General features: G+C 32.9%; 1 pseudogene; it reads right to left on the minus strand.

The window, feature by feature from the left end:
- Nucleotides 1–5,643: 5,643 nt before the first annotated feature.
- Nucleotides 5,644–7,482, minus strand: LOC149826824 (K(+) efflux antiporter 5 pseudogene; annotated as a pseudogene).
- Between the last annotated feature and the right edge of the window lie 528 nt (nucleotides 7,483–8,010).

Genomic DNA, 8,010 nt, shown 5'->3' on the forward strand with positions numbered 1-8,010 from the left:
TGAATTTTTTTTGATAGCCTTAGAACACATATATGTATTATTCAATCGCTGTGAAATTTTGTTGACATCCTTGAAACATATATATACATGATTGAATATCTATTAAATGTTTTGGATAGCATTAGAACACATGTACGCATGATGGAATCACAATAATTTTTTTTTGACAACCTTAGAACACATATCAACATGATTGAATCACTATGAATTTTTTTTGACAGGCTTACAACACATATACGCATTATTAAATCACTATGAATTTTTTTTTACATATTTGGAACATATATATGCATGAATGAATCTCTATTAAAAATTTTTGATAGCCTTAGAACACATATCTGCATGATTGAATCACTATGAATTTTTTTTCACAGCCTTAGAACACATATATACATGATTGAATCACTATGAAATTTTTTTGATAGCCTTAGAACACATATATACAAGATTGTATCACTATGATCTTTTTCTTGATAGCCTTAGAACATATATTCACATGATTGAATCACTATAAAAAAATTTTGATAGCCTTAGAACACATACATGATTGATTGAATCCATATGATTTTTTTTTACAGCCTTAGAACATATATACGCATTTTTGAATCACTATAATTTTTTTTTTATAGCAATAAAACACATACATGCATGATTGAATCACAATGATTTTTTTTTATTGCCTTAGAACACATATGTGCATGATTGAATCACTATGAAATTTTGTTGACAACCATAGAATATATATATGGATGATTGAATATTTTTTAACTGCCTTAGAACACATATGTGCATGACTGAATCACTATGATTTTTTTTTGACAGCCTTAGAACACATATATGATTGATTGAATCACTATAATTTTTTTTTGACAACCATAGAACACATATATGCATGATTGAATTACTATGAGATTTTTTTGATAGCCTTAGAACAAACATATGCATGTTTGAATAAATACAAAACTTTTTTGACAGCCTTAGAACACATACATGCGTGATTGAATCACTATGGAATTTTTTTGACTGCCTTGGAACACATATATGCTTGATTGAATCAATATGAATTTTCTTTACAACCTTAGAACAAATATATGAATGATTGAATTATTATGATTTTTTTTGACATACATAGAACACATATATGTATGATTGAATGACTATAAGATTTTTTTGACAGCCTTAGGACACATATATGCATGATTGAATCAATAAAAAAATTTTTTGACCGCCTTAGAACACATATATGCATGAGTGAATCACTAATTTTTTTTGACCGCATAGAACAAATATGTGCATGATTGAATCACTATGAAATTTTTTTGACAGCCTTAGAACATATATTATAATGATTTATTCACTATGAAAAAAAATTGATAGCGTTACAACACATATATGCATGTTTGAATCACTGTAAATTTTTTTTGACAACCGTAGGTCACATACATGCATGATTGAATCACTATAAATTTTTTGTAACAGCCTTAGAACATATATATGCAAGATTGAACCACTGTAAAAAAATCTGATAGCCTTAGAACACATATATGCATGATTGAATCACTATGAAATTGTTTTGACATACTTAGAACACATATATGCATTACTGAATCACTAAGAAATTTTTTGACAGCCTCAGAACACTTATAGGCATGATTGAATCACTATGAAATTTTTTTGACAGCCTTAGAACACATATATGCGTGATTGAATCACTATAAAATTTTTTTGACACCCTTATAACACATATATGCATGATTGAATCAATAAAATTTTTTTTGACATCCGTAAAACACATATATGCATTATTTAATCACTATGATTTTTTTTTTGACAACCTTAGGACACATATGTGCAGGATTGAATCACTATGAAATTTTTTGGACAGCCTTAGAAAACATATATGCATGATTGAATCACTATGAAGTTTTTTTGACAGCCTTAGAACACATACATGCATGATTGAATCACTATGTAATTTTTTTGGCATCCTTAGAACACATATATGCCTGATTGAATCACTATAAAAATTTTTGACAACCTTAGAAAACTTGAATGTATGATTGAATCACTATAAATTTTTTTGACAGCCTTAGAACATATATATGCATGATTGAATCACTATAAAAAAAAATTTGACAGCCATAAAACACATATTTGCATGATTGAATCGCTTTGAAATTTTTTGGACAGACTTAGAACACATATATGCAAGATTGAATCACTATAACTTTTTTTAGACAGCCTTTGAACACATATATGCATGATTTAATCACTACAAATTTTTTTTTGACTGCCTTAGAACACATATATGCATGATTGAATCATTGTGAATTTTTTTTACAACCTTTGAACACATATATGCATCATTGAATCTCTATAAAAAAATTTTGACAGCATTACAACACATATATGCATGATTGAATCACTATAAAATTTTTTTGACAACCTTTGATCATCGCAAAATTTTTCCTCTCGTAATATTCTCTCTCTTCCTTCTCTTTTTCTTTTTGACCTTTATTTCCTCCTTTTTGAAGGGAGAAATTAAAAGAAAGAAAAGAAGAGAGAAGAGAAAAGAAAAGAAGAAAGAAGAGGAACTCTTTTGCGGTGTCTCACTTGACCTTAATTTTGAAAATATTTGAGAAAATAACTCCCCTCTGTTTTGAAATATTTGTGGGAAACTGGGAGACGGGATTCGCTCGTCGGTACGAGGTTCGACCGTTCCTGGTGCCTTTACCAGGGGTAATTGAACCAAGGGTCGAATTTATGCCTTTTTGCTTTGCTAAAATTTTATCTAAGAATTTATTCTAAGATTAAATGCACAAAGAATCATGCTTGTGCAATGCAAGGATGTATGTTCTTTTTGAAGAAACTGATTTTGAAAATCTCTAAGTATTTTGAGATGAACTTGATGATGGAGTGAAAAAATGATTGAATCTAACTTAGAACTTGAGATAGATCAGAAGAGTTCTAAATCTTTTGAAATAATCAGAGTTGGGAAAATAAATCTTTGAATTTGGAAAGAAATGATTGGAAGATGAGTGAAAAGGAAATGAAGCTTCAAAATCAGAAATGGACTTTGAATTTAAACATGGATTTAAGAGAAGGAAATGAATATTTGAAGTGGAATTGAATTTCAAATTTGAAATCAGGATGGACTTGAGAAATCCAAATGGTATTTAAAAATGGAAATAGATTTAGAAAGTTCAGGTGAGATCTGAAATTGGACTTGAAATCTAGAATTGGGAATGGAATTGGATTCTGGATCTTAAAATGGGTTCTGGATCTTAAAATGGATTTAGGATCTGAAGTCTGAGATCCAAAGTAGAATTGCGTTCTGGATCCTAAAATGGATTGTGGATCTGAAGCCTGAGATCTAGTGATGGGAGTTGAATTCTGGATCCTAAAATAGAATTGGATCTAAAGTTTGAGATCCAAAAGTGGGGATTGAAAATGAAAAATTTGGATTCAAGTTGGGGTCGGTTTCTAGATCCTAGAATGGATTTTTGGATCTGAAGTCTAAGATCCAAAGTGAAGTTGGATTCTGAAAACCCAAATGGGGCTTTTGAAGATGGATCTGTGTCTTGGAAACCCTGATTGAATTAAAATTTAAGAAGAACCAAGTTTTTGAGATTCACAAGCAATCTCAAACTGTGATTGAAGATAAAAAGATAAACTCGTTTTCTAGAATGAATTAGAAATTTCAAAGTTAAATTAAACTTTTGAAATTTTGAATTTTGAATTGAATTGGAATTTTGAATATAAAATGATCTTGAAATTCCAAAGTCAAATTGGTCTTTAGAATTGTGATAGAATTGAAATTTGAAATAGAAATTTGAAGAAAGATGTTCAAAATCACTTGGATTTTTAAAAGGAATTTTGAAAATATGATACAATTCTATCATGAATGACTTTAAAGAATCTCAAAATTGGATTTTGAAAATCATATTTCATTCTTTACATGAATTGAAATAAGATGGAAAATATAATACATCCTTGACTATGGTCATTGAATGTATTATATAACAATCTATATTTAAATTCAGGTGAAGAATAAAACATATTTTTGAGCTTTTATAGAGTTTAAAATAAAATTAACTATCAATATACCCTGACTATGGCCATTGGTATATATTTTGAGCCAATTTTAAGTTAAACTCTAATAAAATAAAGAAATATTTGAAAATATGATGATTTTGAAAAGGATCCAGTGTGGATCCAGTGTTATTTTATAAAAGATAAAAATACTAAGTCTTGTTTACATCCCGACTATGGCCGTTGATGTAAATCATCAACTTAGGATTAATTTACCTCTTACGAAATGGTGCACGTGCCATTCGTGTTGCCATTTTGTGAGAATTTGAGAAATAAAGGCAAAATGCATGAGAAACAAGTAATTCATGATATTTACAATGCTCATTCATTCTATCTAAAACAGGAAATGTAAATTCTCATTTAAGATCTAACTATTACAATACATGAAATTGAATTTGCAGCTCCAAATAATGACATTTTCCACATATTCCCCTGCAAAACACTTGATTAGTGTGAAAAGAGAGGAAAAATGCACATATCATATAAATGTTAATGGTGAAAGAATGCTCACATGCCAAGGTATTTAAGATCTAACAGTGTGGAAAAATGATATATATTCATGTACATATATATATATATATATATATATATATATATATATATATATATATATATATATATATGTATATATAAGTGGAATGGTATGCAGTAGATGGACTAAAGGTAGTTGTTTTATATAGAATTCAGCTTATGATCAGAACTCTGGATTTTCTTCTTGCTTTTTTGCAAGCATTACATTCAGATTGTCCCTGAATAGTCACATGGAAATGGTTCTCAGCTGAAAATAGCTGTTTATTGCAGGAAATTTAACCATTTCATTTTTAACAGATTATGGGTAGGGGCATGGCTGAAATGGTAGAACATGCAGAGGGAATGACATGCAGCAGGTGTGTGGATTGGTATACAGTAGAAGATGCTGAATGTGAAGGGGGTGTGTAGGTGCAACAATGCTAACAGTGAGCTATACATAAGTGGAGGCTGGATACAAGGTATGAAGGGTTTGGTGATGTAGCGAACGCATCAGATAGTAATGTGGGTATGCAGCAAATGTATATTTAATGGAATGCAACATACTATGGATGACAGCAAAAAAAAAAAAAATTTTGAATCAAAGAGAAATGCAGGAAACAATCATGAATTTTATGAACTACTATTACAATCACATTGAATTCTTATAAAGATGTGAAGATAAGCATGGTAACTTACCCTGATTCCTCATGATCAGATTTTACTCTGATGTGAGGGTGGCTTGGTCTTAATCTTCACTCAATATCGACACATCAATTTTAGTAACAGTTGGAACAAATCGGCTTGGTATGGTGGGATGGCTGATAGGCGTTACATAGTACAACAAATGTGTTGAGTGTAGTGAGGTGCAAAGGTGACTGAAGGGATGTAATGTGCAGGGTGTGTGGTTATGGTGATGACAAGGGATGAAGCTTGCTGATATGGTATAACTGTGTATTAAGAAATGTGGCAGGAAAATGTACCTGGATGCCTTATAAGTATAGATAAAATATGTGTAGCAGGGTGGGTACAACAGGGAATGAATTAGGCATGGTGAATGATAGTAGAGCAATGACAAAAGGTGACGTACGATGGATGCCAATGCATGAGCACTCCCAGGTGCATCCATGCGGGAATCAGTTTGAACATGAAAGGAGTTGTTACCAAGCTAAGGGCTGTAGTTTCCAAAAGAAGAAGATACATCTTTCCCTCAATAAGATGAAGATTTGAGGCACAACTTAAAAGGACAAAAGCAAATTCTCTAATTTTGTGCAAGAGAAACGCCTACCAGGAAAGAAAACCTCATTCCATAGCCAAAGGCCCTGGTCACCACACTAATCACTATTGTTCTTATTATAACAACCAGAATGACAGATGCAAGTAAAATGGCTCTACAGAAATTGGACATGTATAAGCATTCCAATGCTAGCAGGAAAAAGTGCCGCAAATAGGTTACGAATAGGCTCCACCTGATCTAGTATATGTTGAGCAAAATCGGTGGTTGATATCATACCACCAACAACAAATGACCCCAACCCAAGACTGAGGCCAAGTTTATCACTGCACCAAGCTAATAATAAGCGAAAAGCCACAAAAGCTAGCTGATAAAGCTCATTTGTCTGGGAAGACAACTGGATCATCAACTTCAAGAAACGGGGAACAAATGATCAACACAATTTGGATGCAGTCGTCAGGAACACGGTCAACACAAGCAACAGTTTTGCTATGGATTCAATCCCTTGAATAAGGCCACCATTGCCACCTAAAACTGAAAGCAAAGCAAATAACAGACCAACAACACAATTCTGGAAAATAAATGTTCCGATTATGACCTGGCCATGAACAGCATTGGTACTATTACGCTCCACCAAAAACTTAAGCACCACAGTTGTTGATGACATGGACAAAAAAGCACCAACAAATATGCCCTCTGGCAACTTCGCACTGCATAGCATTGCAATCATGGTGCATAAGCACATGAAAATAACAATCTAAAGCAGACTAACAAATATTGCAACAGACCCAATGACTTTTAACTTTGTCAAAGAAAACTCAAGGCCCAACGCAAATAAGAGAAAGACGACACCAAACTGGGCCACAGTTTCAACCTGGACTAGTTCACCAACAAAACTCAAGCCTCCAGGTCCAATGATAGGATATGCTAGGAGATGACCAGTTATCACATGTTGTCCCAAGTAGGCAAAGGTAATTCCACCAATCGTAGTAGAAACAATTACAACCACCAAGCCTGACATGAACTGCAGATCCACTCGAAGAATTGGATACTTTGACTTCTTGTTGGAAATAATAAAAACATTGTCCTTTTTATCAATTAAAGTGGGCATCTAATCCAAACCCTCATTTGCCAAGGCAAAAACATCTTGAATTTGGAATGAGTTAGTGCCATTTGACTCCGGGGTATCATTTTCTTGCTCTTCTCTCCAATACAGCTTGCAACTCCATCCTTTTGATTAACTGGTTGTCTTTCATCTCAGGGTCACGTTACTGCTGGGATGCCAGATAATTTGAAAATGAAAAAAAAACATGAGATGCAATGGAACCATCGATGTATAAGATCAACTAATAGCTAATGATGCAGGATGAAAGAAAATGTATAGTGCTGAATGAAATCAAGCCATGGATGATGCAAACTGAACAAAACTTACATGAACTGACATCACATAATTGCAAATATTAAGAGAAAAAAAAGGGTTCAGAAATAGAAATTACAGGCTTACCTTTAACTAAGAAAAATAAAAAGATGCTGGAATTTTGAATGAGATTAACTTGAATTCCACCTTTTCTTGGACATCCCTCTTCAGATTCATCTTCTGTAAGCCGACTCTCACATGGTTTTCCAGTTGAGTCATGCCGATATACCATAATACTATTGGTTTATTATAATTTCTGAAGAATGAGCACTTGGACTCTAAAGCTCATCTACAGGATTAAGCCTCAGAACTTCTGCATCCTGAATCCAGGGCCACCGATTCATCCCCTTTGTTCTTAATAAACCTTGTATTGTCATTTTGAACAGAGAGTTCTCCAGATGTTATTTTAATACCCCATAAGACATGTCAGATTTAATTCTGAAGCAAATTGCTGCTAACTGGAATCTCACTGAGCGTATCCAGCAATACAAGGGATGTAGGAGAACCTCATCACCATTCATGATGCAGAGCAGATCAGTGCAAAAATGGAATGAATGCCATACAAATCGTATGTTGGTAATATAATACAGAGCAGCTGAACATGATTCTTAAATGTAACAGTTCATTATAGCCGAGATCAGCATAAAACAGAAACGAATAATGATAAAAAAAAAAAAATGTTGGAACATAGTGGTTCCGTTGCTGTTGCACGGGACCGTGTTGAAGGTGCTATGAGCAACTCAACAAAATCCATAGTGCG

The sequence above is a fragment of the Nuphar pumila genome, chromosome 10 (assembly GCF_984573655.1).
Source record: "Nuphar pumila chromosome 10, dmNupPumi1.hap1.1, whole genome shotgun sequence".
Classification (NCBI taxonomy): Eukaryota; Viridiplantae; Streptophyta; class Magnoliopsida; order Nymphaeales; family Nymphaeaceae; genus Nuphar; species Nuphar pumila.